Below are 14100 nucleotides of genomic sequence, written 5' to 3'. Positions count from 1 at the left end.
GAGTGCAAGGAAAAATGTGGAATTACTGTACAATATTTGGAGTTGGCACATGTAATGACCTTTTAAAATTGAGATTGCACTCCCCCCCCCCCCCCCCGCCCCCCCCCCCACCACAATGATGCTGTGGTATAGTGCATTCAAATGTTAAACGTGTGGCACCAGACTGGTAAAAATTAAGTTCTTTCTTCCCCAAACTGCTGAGTTACTTGTCTCAGTTGAAATGATGTAGGAGGGCCTCAGAGACCGGACATTTCCCGAGAAAACTTGAAGGAGCTACTGCCTGGACCACTGGAGCTGTGGGTGGATTTACTCTGGAGCATCCACGATGCTGAGAATGACGTGAACAGCACGTTTAGCGAGTTGGTCTTACCGCAGGTAAAGGGTACACAGCCAGATAGGGAATGGGTGACCAACAGGAAGAGCAGTGCAAGGAAGGTACCCCTGCAGTCATCCCCCTGCAAAGCCGATACACCGCTTTGGGTACTGTTGAGGGGATGACTCATCATGGGAGAGCAGCAGCAGCCAAGTTCATGGCACCGTGGGTGGCCCTGCTGCACAGGAGGGCAGGAAAAAGAGTGGGAGAGCTATAGTGATAGAGGATTCGATTGCAAGGGGAATAGATAGGCATTTCTGCGGCCACAACTGAGACTCCAGGATGGTATGTTGCCTCCCTGGTGCAAGGGTCAAGGATGTCTCAGAGCGGGTGCAGGACATTCTGAAAAGGGAGGGTGAACAGCCAATTGTCGTGATGCATATAGGTACCAACGATATAGATTAAAAAACGGGATGAGATCCTACGAGACGAATCTAGGGAGCTAAGAGCTAAATTAAAAAGTAGGACCTCAAAATTAGTAAACTCAGGATTGCTACTAGTACCACGTGCTAGTCAGAGTAGAATCGCAGGATAGCTCAGATGAATACGTGGCTTCAGGAGTGGTGCAGAAGGGATTCAAATTCCTGGGACATTGGAACCAGTTCTGGGGGAGGTGGGACCAGTACAAACCAGACTGTCTGCACCTGGGCAGGACCGGAACCAATGTCCTAGGGGGAGTGTTTGCTAGTGCTGTTGGGGAGGAGTTAAACTAATATGGCAGGGGGATGGGAACCTATGCAGGGAGACAGAGGGAAATAAAATGGAGGCAGAAGCAAAAGATAGAAAGGAGAATCGTAAAAGTGGAGGACAGAGAAACCGAAGGCAAAAAACAAAAAGGGCCACATGACAGCAAAATTCTAAAGGGGCAAAGTGTGTTTAAAAAAGCAAGCCTGAAGGCACTGTGCCTCAACGCAAGGAGTATTCGTAATAAGGTGGACGAATTAACTGCGCAGATAGCAGTTAACGGATATGATGTAATTGGCATCACGGAGACATGGCTCCAGGGTGACCAAGGTTGGGAACTCAACATCCAGAGGTATTCAACATTTAGGAAGGATAGACAGAAAGGAAAATGAGTTGGGGTGGCGTTGCTGGTTAAAGAGTAAATTAATGCAATAGTATGGAGGGACATTAGCTTGGATGATGTGGAATCGGTATGAGTAAAGCTGCGGAATACCAAAGGGCAGAAAACGTTAGTGGGAATTGTGTACAGACCACCAAACAGTAGTAGTGAGGTTGGGGACAGCATCAAACAAAAATAAGGGATGTGTGCAATAAAGGTGCAGCAGTTATCATGGGTGACTTTAATCTACATATTGATTGGGCAAACCAAACTGGTAGCAATGCGGTGGAGGACGATTTCCTGGAGTGTATTAGGGATGGTTTTCTTGACCAGTATGTTGAGGAACCAACTAGAGAGCTGGCCATCCAAGACTGGGTGATGTGTAATGAGAAGGGACTAATTGGCAATGTTGTTGTGCGAGGCCCCTTGGGGAAGAGTGACCATAATATGGTAGAATTCTTTATTAAGATGGAGAGTGACAGAGTTAATTCAGAAACTAGGGTCCTGAACTTAAGGAAAGGTAACTTCGACGGTATGAGGCGTGAATTGGCTGGAATAGACTGGCAAATGATACTTAAAGGGTTGACGGTGGATAGGCAATGGCAAACATTTAAAGATCACATGGATGAACTTCAGCAATTGTACATCCCTGTCTGGAATAAAAATAAAACGGAGAAGGTGGCTCAACCGTGGCTAACAATGGAAGTTAAGGAAAGTGTTAAATCCAAGGAAGAGGCATATAAATTGGCCAGAAAAAGCAACAAACCTGAGGACTGGGAGAAATTTAGAATTCAGCAGAGGAGGACTAAGGGTTTAATTAAGAGGGGGAAAATAGAGTACAAGAGGAAGCTTGCCAGGAACATAAAAACTGACTGCAAAAGCTTCTATAGATATGTGAAGAGAAAAAGATTAGTGAAGACAAATGTAGGTCCTTTGCAGTTGGATTCAGGTGAATTTATAATGGGGAACAAAAAAATGGCAGACCAATTGAACAAATACTTTGGTTCTGTCTTCACGAAGGAAGACACAAATAACCTTCCGGATGTACTAGGGGACCGAGAGTCTAGTGAGAAGGAGGAACTGAAAGATATCCTTATTAGGCGGGAAATTGTGTTTGGGAAATTGATGGGATTGAAGGCCGATAAATCCCCGGGGCCTGATGATCTGCATCCCAGAGTACTTAAGGAAGTGGCCCTAGAAATAGTGGATGCATTGGTGATCATTTTCCAACACTCTATTGACTCTGGATAAGTTCCCATCGACTGGAGGGTAGCTAATGTAACACCACTTTTAAAAAAAAAAAAGGAGGGAGAGAGAAAACGGGTAATGATGGACCTGTTGGCCTGACATCAGTAGTGGTGAAAATGTTGGAATCAATCATTAAGGATGAAATAGCAGCGCATTTGGAAAGTAGTGACAGGATCGGTCCAAGTCAGCATGGATTTATGAAAGGGAAATCTTACTTGACGAATCTTCTGGAATTTTTTGAGGATGTAACTAGTAGAGTGGACAAGGGAGAACCAGTGGATGTGGTGTATTTGGACTTTCAAAAGGCCTTTGACAAGGTCCCACACAAGAGATTGGTGTGCAAAATCAAAGCACATGGTATTGGGGGTAATGTACTGACGTGGATAGAGAACTGGTTGGCAGACAGGAAGCAGAGTCGGGATAACCGGATCCTTTTCGGAATGGCAGGCAGTGACTAGTGGAGTGCCTCAGGGCTCAGTGCCTTTACAATATACATTAATGATTTGGATGAAGGAATTGAGTGTAATATCTCCAAGTTTGCAGATGACACTAAACTGGGTGGCGGTGTGAGCCGTGAAGAGGACGCTAAGAGGCTGCAGGGTGACTTAGACAGGTTAGGTGAGTGGGCAAATGCATGGCAGATACAGTATAATGTGGATAAATGTGAGGTTATCCACTTTGGGGGCAAAAACACAAATGCAGAATATTATCTGAATGGCGGCAGATTAGGAAAAGGGGAGGTGCAACGAGACCTGGGTGTCATGGTTCATCAGTCATTGAAAGTTGGCATGCAGGTACAGCAGACGGTGAAGAAGGCAAATGGTATGTTGGCCTTCATAGCTAGGGGATTTGAGTATCGGAACAGGGAGGTCTTACTGCAGTTGTACAGGGCTTTACTGAGACCTCCCCTCACCTGTGTATTGTGTTCAGTTTTGGTCTCCTAATCTGAGGAAGGACGTTCTTGCTATTGAGGGAGTGCAGCGAAGGTTCACCAGACTGATTCCAGGGATGACTGGACTGACATATGAGGAGAGACTGGATCAACTGGGCCTTTCTGCACTGGAGTTTAGAAGGATGAGAGGGGATCTCATAGAAACGTATAAGATTCTGACAGGACTGGACAGGTTAGATGCGGGAAGAATGTTCCCGATGTTGGGAAAGTCCAGAACCAGGAGACACAGTCTTAGGATAAGGGGCAGGCTGTTTAGGACTGAGCTGAGGAGAAACTTCTTCACTCAGAGAGTTGTTAACCTGTGGAATTCCCTGCCGCAGAGAGTTGTTGATGCCAGTTCATTGGATATATTAAAGAGGGAGTTAGATATGGCCCTTATGGCTAAAGGGATCAAGGGGTATGGAGAGAAAGCAGGAAAGGGGTACTGAGGGAACGATCAGCCATGATCTTATTGAATGGTGGTGCAGGCTCGAAGGGCCGAATGGCCTACTCCTGCACCTATTTTCGATGTTTCGATGTCTGATACTTCCTGCTGTTGGGAGCAGAATTCTTGCTCCTTTTAAACCATAGGCAGTCCACGGCCTGGTAAGATGATAGGATTTCATAACAACAACACAAAAAATAAAGGCTTTACTGCCTCTTTCTATCCATCCTACCACAACCACAATCACAACCACAAAAAAACCTTTGGTGCTAACCTGTATATTGAATAAGAAGTAAATCTCTCCTCCATCAAGTTCTAAATCAAGGTATTGATTTGGGCCATATGTGTACCCACAATAGCAATTTCTGCCCTTTCTATTGAAATCTGCTCAACTGCAGAGTAAGACCTGATGTAAATTCTGGAATTAACCAGGGACCAAAGGCAAAGAATAGAGTTTTATACTGCGAGGAAACAACATTTATGTACTGATTATGTATCTCCACTGCAAAATATTAAACATTCCCAAAATTGCTTGTTTTAAAATTATACTTTCCAAGTGGCCACTTCAGCTATGTGGTCCATTGAGGCGGAAGGCTTAATGAACTAATATGCTGTTCCACAAAGTCCTAGGGTATGGGTAAGTTTGATGGCAAGTATTGCATCCCCCTGATCAACCTGAGCAGCATGAGTCTGGAGCCATGTCTTGTGTTCATCTTTGTGATTAAGAAATGGTTCATATTTTATATTTAACGTCTTGGGATATTTCTGAAACTTTGTGTAAATTTTGAAATCTTGCAATCTAGCATATTTATGTGTTGTATTTAAGAAACAACGATTCCTTCCACCATCTTTGATTATCTCCTTTTCTGAAGGCGGTAAGTAGTGCTGGCTGGGTACAATTTGCTGAATGCCAGCAGCCCTTTGGTACCTTGCCCATGTATCTATTCTCCATGTGTGAATCTAGTCAGTGAGTATTGGCAGGCTGTTCAACTGTTTAGGAACATCACAACCAAACCTGATTTTCTCCTCACCTGCTGCCCACAAAGGCAGAATGTCCAACAGAATAATGATTACTGGGAGTTTAAAATTCCATTTTACTTCCTTCTCCACCCACCCCCACCAACCTCCACCTTCCCATGGGCTAAGTTCACTTCGTACAGCAGAGTGGTCATTAAATCCATGAGCTTACTGGTGTGTCCCGATCAGTACCACAACATGTCGTGTCTATTCGGTGAGCCACAAGGTGAGAGCTGAATATAATTTCTAAAGTGGGAAGCAAAGAGCTTCTGTTTCAGCTACAAAGTTAGTTCAGTGAACCTAGAAAATATTTTCTTTTTGAATTAGTGCTTTGAAATTGAAGACTTTTCCATTTTGAGCATCACATGTCAACATCAGGAGTTCCCACTTCAGCTATAATATTGTCAGAGGAGTCATGCTCCTTCTCATTTGGCATTTCCCACATCTATTCCCTGGCCTCTCCAGGGTTATCAATTAGTATCATATTTTGGGCAGTTAATGTTGTGGATCAGTACCTTCTAAGAACCGGATTAAGATTGTCAACGTTTATTTCATGAAGGGCCATGACCTTGGCTTAGTTCTGAATCCTGATTCCAGAAGTGAAAGGCCTGTGTACAATCCACAACATTATACAATCTTTTTCTCCCTCCCCTGCCTCCGGAAGTTGCTTTGTAAGATGCTGTGGAAATCTGAAAAATAACGTCCGTATAAGATCCAGGAAAAGATTAATTTCAAATGCATGCCACACAAATTTGGAAAAAAAATGTTGCTGAACAAATGTGCAGAATGAATAATGCTTCTACGTGTGTTTATGTAACTTGCTGGTATTTTGTGGCATCTCATAATTAGTCTGTGGCTTGAAGCATGATTGTGATAACTAGCACAGGCCATGCTGGGGAGCACAGCTCAGTTATGGGAAGTGGGGTTTTCAGAGAGCAGAGAATGGGTAGAGGAGTCGTCGAGAACAGAATTTAACATTGAACCTTCAGGGAATTATTAATTTTAGAATAAACTTTCCAGAACATTAAAAGAGATGACACTTAGTGCAAGTGCACACCCAGTTTCCATAATTTCCATTACATTTGCTATCCAGGATTCTCCAAAACTGTCCTGAAGAAGGAATCATGTTAAGTTAACTACTGCCTCCTCTTCTCTTCTTAGGTGGTCCCTCGTATCGAGGGTGACTTGCTTCCACACCAAAAAGGGATCAGCTCACAGGTGTTCCAATGAAGGACTTGATATTCCAGTCCAGAACTACATGTTGAAGGGTGAAAGATGCTTGTTCGTCGATTTTTTTAACGTGTGCTGGCCGTTGCATGCCAGCCACTACACAGGCTTGACAGAACTAGTTCTTGGTCCAGTGGCAGGGATTAACCAATACGACTGGAGACCAGCTCTGCTATACGGACCTAGTGCGCACACATATCGCAGTGTGGGCTGGCCCATGCTGCCCCTGGGCCCTCGCCTCTTCTGGGCCCCGAACTCTCACGCCTCTCCTGGGCCCTGATCACTTCGCTCTGCAATCTCTCGCCACTCCTCTGCTGCTTGCCGCCTCTCCTGCTGTACCTGCCCATGCTCCAAACAGTGACCTGGACTTTGGTGACGACCAATCCAGTTGCCCTCCTGAACCAGCTTGCGCTGTACCTTGTAGTGCTATGCCTCCGTACCTCCGCTCCTTTTATGGCCCCGACCTGCCGCAGTTGGTTCCTCGCAGGTCGAGGCCTCGCTGTGGGCCGGACCTCCGCACCTCTGCTCCTTTTATGCCTCTTAAGAGTCCAAACACTGCTCGTTCACTTCATTTTAAAGCTGACCTTTTTTAATAGCATCAGGAAAATAGAAAACAATAGAATCTGTTCTGAGAAAAAAAATCTACACCTCCCCCTCACACAGATCTCGTATATGAAAGTGATCTGTTTTATTTAATGAGAAAATTCAGATGTGTCTTGGTAGCAAGAGAACTTTTCTTTTGTGATTGACAACAACCGAGCATGTTACAGCTCCCTCCTCGTAAGCATCCCTCTTTTTTTTTTCCTTTTTGCATAAGAAGGTGCTTACCCAATGCTACAAAGGGACGAGTGTATTCTGGGAGTTTTCGTCTGCTGCTTGCATGATTTTATATGCCAGGAGGTAAGATGAAGCAAATTCCAGAAATGCAGAATTCCAGCGAGGAGGCAGGCCAATCGAAAGAGACATTGCAGGTGGTTCAACAATGAGAATTAAATGGATAAGCTTAATAATTTTGCTGTGAATTCTTAAACATTTTTATGTTAGAGATTTTATTTTATATATCTTCTTGCTGTTCAGTAATATTTGAGGCAGTCAGTATTCTTCAGTTATCACTAATTTCTTGTATTTGTATAATTGATACCTGAGTTAATCAAACTAGCATGATGGATACTTTTGCATATGTGAACTTTGCCAGTGTTAACTTTGTGTTGCGTCTGTGAAACTTTGAAGTGGGATGGGCAATTGGCTCACGCACTATGCCTATCCACTAGACTCAGAACTTCTAATTATATAGATAGAATGCCAAGCACTTGCTGAACTGCAGGAAGCAATAAATGTCAAATGCAGATGTGTCTGTGCACTGTATAGTTTACAGTTGGTTATACCTTTTTTGGTTTATAAGAATAAATGGGAACAGCTGTCCTTAAACAGCTTTATGAATATTTTAATGCGCTGTTGCATTTGTTTTATTTTAAAATTTTCGATTGGTATAAAAGCGGAAAGCGTCTTGCAGGGAGCTTCAGTAATGGCATGATATGAAGTTCCACTTAAAATGAGTGAAAATAGTGAAGCCAAAACTACTGTTGGGTGAAGCAGACTTGGGAGAGGAGCCATCAAAAATAAGAGTGGCGAAAGTTAGTTGCACTTCCAAGAGACATAACTAAATTGTCAATTGCATGAATTAATGGTGTGCCATATGCAGAATCTAAAGAATTTATAGACCATTTGTTACACAGGTGTATTACCATGCATTGGAAATATTTTATAAGTTTAAAATTGTAATGTGCTTTTTTTTTTAAAAACGTGTGGGTAGCTGGGAGGGGGAAGGTTTACTCTGACATCATGGGCAGGGAAGATGTGACTGAAAGATAACGGGGAAATGTTATTTTATGGAATGTGCAGTACTCACTGCTTGTGAAATTGGCAGAATAGTTTGATTTTTCATAAACTGACGGTCCTTCGTGTATTCTGTTCGTACAGTGTAATCGATTAATTAAATGCTTTACCTAAATATTAAAACATTTTCTAAATAGGAATGTGTCGAGTAGTGGTTTACAAAAAAAAATTAAACCAGTTGATAAATAAACCAGTGGTCTACATGCCACCATTGGTTGTAAGGTTAAGGCTACATGCCTCCAGGCTTATAGTAGCTTATTTTCCAACATGCATGACATTTTCAGAACTCTGAATGAAAATGAATTGCAGTCACAAACCAAAGAGGCACTCGGGAATAAAAGTTGCCACTACCTTGCATGTCTCTGTGTAATATTTGTATTTCTCCATTTAGTCCTCAGCCTCAGTAACTATAAGAGTAAAGTGAGTTTGTTTGTATCACTGTAATCTCCTAGCCCCACAACCCCCCGAGATGTCGGCGCTCCTCTAATTCTGCCCTCTTGAGCATCCCTGATTATAATCGCTCCACCATTGGTGGCTGTGCCTTTTATTGCCTCGGCCCCAAGCTTTGGAATTCCCTGCCTAAACCACTCCGCCTCTCTACACCTCTTTCTTCCTTCAAGTCGCTTCTTAAAACATAGCTCTTGTCACCTGCGCTACTTTCTACTTGTGTGGCTCGCTGTCAAATTTTTTATTTCAGTACTCCTGCGAAGCGCCTTGGGATGTTTTACTACATTATATAAATATAAGTTGTTGATAATTCAGTGTTACCTGTTGGGATCTTGTAAAATGAACGTTTTTCGAACCATAGCAGCTCACAGCACAAAATGACACCATTCAGCCCATCATGTAATGCCAGCTTTTGACGAGAGCAAACCAAAAGTAATCCCCCATCCTGTCCTCTTCCCATTAGCTCTGTATCTTCCTCTACTTCAAATATTTATCCACTTATTCCTTTAAAAGATACAATGGTCTCTACCTCAGCCATTCCTTGTGGCAAGCATTCCATGCTCAAGCAACTCTCTGCATAAAGAAATTGCTCCTAAGCACGGTCTTCACTTTCTTGGTGGCAATTTTAAATTGATGACTCCCCCTTGTCACTGACTCCCGAAACACAGGAATTCGTCTTTCTCTATTCACCCTATCAAAATGCTTTAATTTCTAAAACTTCTATTAAATCACCCTTCAATATTCCCTTCTCCCATAACTATAACTTCCCATCCTTTGCCTCATCAAAGTGAACCTACATTTAGTACTTTCTATCGCTTTAATGTTATTTCGATAAAGAAGCGCCCAAAACTGAAAACGGTACTGTAAATATGGCCTAACCATTATTTTGTACTAATTTATTATTACTTCTTTACTCATACTCTGTGCTATTTATAATATTAAAAATGCCGTTGGCCTTTTTCATGACTTTGTCGACCTGTGCTCATGCTTTCAGGGAATTATATATTTAAACTTCTAGGTCACTTAGTTTATACACACTTTCAGCATTTTTCCAATGGGCCTGATTTTACAGTAAAAATAATGGTGAGTCTCACCATTATTAAAGTTAAATCGAACAGCAACTTCCAGCGAGCACGAGCATGCAGTTAAATGCGTAAATCAGAAGGTTGCTGTCAGAGATTCCCTGATCCTTCAAAAGCTGTGCTATAATGGTATCTTGCCGAGAGACTCACCATTGAAATACATGGAAGGGTGTTGCTGTATTAGTTGCTATACTTAACTGATATATACACACTAAACTTGTCCATTCCCATGCAAGTACCGTTGTAACGGAGTACGAAGTTTTAATTACTCCCAAACAACTTCTCTGGCACTGAAAATTAACTTCAACACATGTGGTGTCTCATTCCTTCAGATATTAATTATTGTTGGAGATTTAAAAAAATGCAAATACATTTTTGTTTTTCATTTTGTCTCTCTTATCTCTCTTCCAATCTTTCTTTCCCTGTCTTTAGTTTGCTCTCTCTACCTTTGATATTGAATTCAATATTGTAACAGACACTTCCTGGTTGAGACTCTGCGCCTCTCAATCTGAGTGCTTAAGGAGATACCCTTGTTGTTTGCCCTGTTCACAGATGATCCAAATGCTGTGTAGAGGGCGCTGAGCTTTTTAGCTGGTTGGATGACAGGAACTTCCAGTACGAAAGTCCATGAAATGTCTATGTGCAAGTGTAATGAAATCTGGCCCAATGAATTTGTGTATTACATCTTCGTGTGAAATTACATCTGCCATTCTACCGTCCTGTTTGTGCCCTACTGAAGTCTCCTGCCATCCTGTCTGTGCCCTACTGAAATCTCCTGCCATCCTCATAGCTGTTTGCAAACACTCCCTACCTTTTTGATCAAAAAATTTAAATTTTGAGTTCCGTAAACAAAAGTGGACCCAGTACTGAATCTAGTGCACCACATCCAACCTGTTGCCAGTCAAACCCCAGGCCCTTTGATTCCTGTCCCTCAGCCAACCTTTCATCCATGCTACTACATTTTGTGAGATCTTCTTGGTGCAGTCACATTTGATGCACCCACTGGGGCAGTAAGTAAACCACAAATGGATTCTTTCCCTTATGTTGATGTGAAATCTGTGTTTCTAATTACCTCAGCTTTGCTGTTTTGCATCCCTATATAAATAATAAGTGCTACTCTGGAACCTGCTAAAAACTCTAAAGGACATATGGATGAGCCAAAAGAGAAAAATGTAACCATCAAGCATGATGTCCTCTGTTTTAGTGTTTTGCTGGCTTTATGGATTGCATACCTTGTGCTAGTATTCACTTTGTTTATTGGATGGATGTACAACCATTTTGGATCTATAAAAACATATCTATAATTAATGCTGATCTGTCCAGATTATTTGTGATTTTCATCTTTCCTCAATTTTTTTTTGTTTTAGTTTCTGTCTCCACCCCTCCCCCTCACAAACAAAACCCTCAAATCAATTTTTATAAGAACATAAGAAATAGGAGCAAGAGTCGGTCATTTGACCCCTCGAGCCTGCTCTGCCATTTAATAAGATCATGGCTGATCTGATCTTGGCCTCAACTCCACTTTCCTCCCTGCTCCCCATAACCTTTGACTCCCCTATTGTTCAAAAATCTGTATCACATAACAGCATAAGAAATAAGAGCAGGAGTAGGCCATACGGTCCCTCAAGCCTGCTCCGCCATTCAATATGATCATGGCTGATCCGATCATGGACTCAGGTCCACCTCCCTGCCCGCTCTCCATAACCCCTTATTCCCTTATCGTTTAAGAAACTGTCTATTTCCGTCTTAAATGTATTCAATGTCCCAGCTTCCACAGCTCTCCGAGGCAGTGAGTTCCACAGATCCACAACTCTGAGAGAAGAAATTTCTCCCCTTCTCAGTTTTAAATGGGCGGCCCCTTATTCTAAGATTATGCCCTCTGGTTCTAGTCTCCCCTGTCAGTGCAAACATCCTCTCTGCATCCACCTTGTCAAGCCCCTTCATTATCTTATACGTTTCGATAAGATCATCTCTCATTCTTCTGAATTCCAACGAGTAGAGACCCAACCTTTCCTCATAAGACAACCCCCTCATCTCAGGAATCAACCTTATGAACCTTCTCTGAACTGCCTCCAAAGCAAGTATATCCTTTCGTAAATATGGAAACCAAAACTGCACGCAGTATTCCAGGTGTGGCCTCACCAATACCCTGTACAACTGTAGCAAGACTTCCCTGCTTTTATATTCCATCCCCTTTGCGATAAAGGCCAAGATTCCATTGACCTTCCTGATCACTTGCTGCACCTGCATACTAACCTTTTGTGTTTCTTGCACAAGTACTCCCAGGTCCTGCTGTACTGCAGCACTTTGCAATCTCTCTCCATTTAAATGATAACCTGCTCTTTGATTATTTTCTGCCAAAGTGCATGACCTCACACTTTCCAACATTATACTCTATCTGCCAAATTTTTGCCCACTCACTTAGCCAGTCTATGGCCTTTTGCAGATTTTTTTGTGTCCTCCTCACACTGCTTTTCCTCCCATCTTTGTATTGTCAGCAAACTTGGCTATGTTACACTCGGTCCCTTCTTCCAAGTCTTTAATGTAGATTGTAAATAGTTGGGGTCCCAGCACTGATCCCTGCGGCACCCCACTAGTTACTGATTGCCAACCAAAGAATGAATCATTTATCCCGACTCTCAATTAGTTAGCCAATCCTTTATCCATGCTAATATATTACCCCCAATCCCATGTACTTTTATCTTGTGCAGTAACCTTTTATGTGGCACCTTGCCAAATGCCTTCTGGGAGTCCAAATACAACACATTCACTGGTTCCCCTTTATCCACTCTGTTCGTTACATCCTCAAAGAACTCCAGCAAATTTGTCAAACATGACTTCCTCTTCATGGGCCCAAGTTTCAAGCCGCGCCTAGAACGGCGCAGTCCCGACCTGGACGCCCGTTTTTCGCGCCACAAAGTGCGCCTAAAAAAACCCTCCAGATTCTCCACCTCCCTGCAGGTCCTCTGGCCCTCGGCGCAGTGCAGCAGGAGCTGCCTGCGTCGAAAACAATGCCAGGACCTCTGCACATGCGCGCTACAGTGGGCGCACAAGTGCAGTAGCTCCAGGCGCCCGAAACTGTGTGGGGCTGCGTGAATAAGGCTCCTCCCACGGCCAGCTCCTGCTTCCTCCTGACCCGACTCGACTCCCGCTGCCCGCCTCCGGACCGGACCCGACACCCGCTCCCCCGCCTCCGGACTGGACCCGACACCCGCTTCCCCCCCCGCCCCCAGACTGGATCCGACCTGACCTCCCTCCCCCCGACCTGACCTCCCTCCCTCCCCCCGAACCGAACCGCCCGACCTCCCACCACCCCCCCCCCGACCCGACCCGACCCAACGCCACCTACCTGTAAATCTGGTGCTGGGGGCGGGCCCTGCCCGAAGTCTCGTCCGCGCGCTTCAGCATCCCTCCCCCTTCTCCTTCCCCCCCCCATACTCCTTTCCTTCCCTCCCCCATCTCCTTCCCACCTCCCCCAATCTCCTCCCTCCCCCCCCAATCTCCTTCCTCCCCCCCCAATCTCCTTCCTTCCTCCCCCCCCCAATCTCCTTCCTCTCCCCCCCCAATCTCCTTCCCCCCCCCCCCAATCTCCTTCCTCCCCCCCCCCCCATCTCCTCTCCCCCCCCCCAATCTCCTTCCTCCCCCCCCCCAATCTCCTTCCCCCCCCCCAATCTCCTTCCTCCCCCCCCAATCTCCTTCCTCCCCCCCCCCCAATCTCCTTTCCTCCCCCCCCCAATCTCCTTCCCCTTCCTCCCCCCCCCCAATCTCCTTCCTCCCCCCCCCAATCTCCTTCCCCCCCCTCCAATCTCCTTCCTCCCCCCTCCAATCTCCTTCCTTCCTCCCCCCCCAATCTCCTTCCTTCCTCCCCCCCCCCAATCTCCTTCCTTCCTCCCCCCCCCAATCTCCTCCCTTCCTCCCCCCCCAATCTCCTTCTTCCCCCCCCCCCAATCTCCTTCCTTCCCCCCCCCCCAATCTCCTTCCTTCCCCCCCCCCAATCTCCTTCCTTCCCCCCCCCCAATCTCCTTCCCCCCCCCAATCTCCTTCCCCCCCCCAATCTCCTTCCCCCCCCCAATCTCCTTCCCCCCCCCCAATCTCCTTCCCCCCCCCAATCTCCTTCCCCCCCCCAATCTCCTTCCCCCCCCCAATCTCCTTCCCCCCCCCAATCTCATTCCCCCCCCCCAATCTCCTTCCTCCCCCCCCCAATCTCCTTCCTCCCCCCCTCCCAATCTCCTTCCTCCCCCCCCCAATCTCCTTCCTCCCCCCCCCCATCTCCTTCCTCCCCCCCCAATCTCCTTCCTCCCCCCCCCAATCTCCTTCCTCCCCCCCCCAATCTCCTTCCTCTCCCCCCCCCCAATCTCCTTCCTCCCCCCC

The 14100-nt window shown here is 45.2% G+C and overlaps 1 protein-coding gene across 6 annotated transcripts in view; it reads left to right on the top strand.

Moving 5' to 3' along the window:
• Positions 1 to 14100, top strand: part of mbd5 (methyl-CpG binding domain protein 5) — a 294362-nt gene that overhangs the window by 72925 nt on the left and 207337 nt on the right. The window contains exon 3 of one of the 6 annotated variants that reach the window (XM_070875346.1): positions 6239 to 7275. The exons of the other annotated variants lie outside the window; for them this stretch is intronic. The gene's annotated coding sequence lies outside the window, so the exon portion shown is untranslated. The remainder of the gene's footprint in view (positions 1 to 6238; positions 7276 to 14100) is intronic. 6 annotated transcript variants of the gene reach the window in all.

This window comes from Pristiophorus japonicus, chromosome 3, assembly GCF_044704955.1.
Source record: "Pristiophorus japonicus isolate sPriJap1 chromosome 3, sPriJap1.hap1, whole genome shotgun sequence".
Classification (NCBI taxonomy): domain Eukaryota; kingdom Metazoa; phylum Chordata; class Chondrichthyes; family Pristiophoridae; genus Pristiophorus; species Pristiophorus japonicus.
Note: the sequence above shows the minus strand (reverse complement) of the source record. Positions and strands in the feature narration are given on the sequence as shown.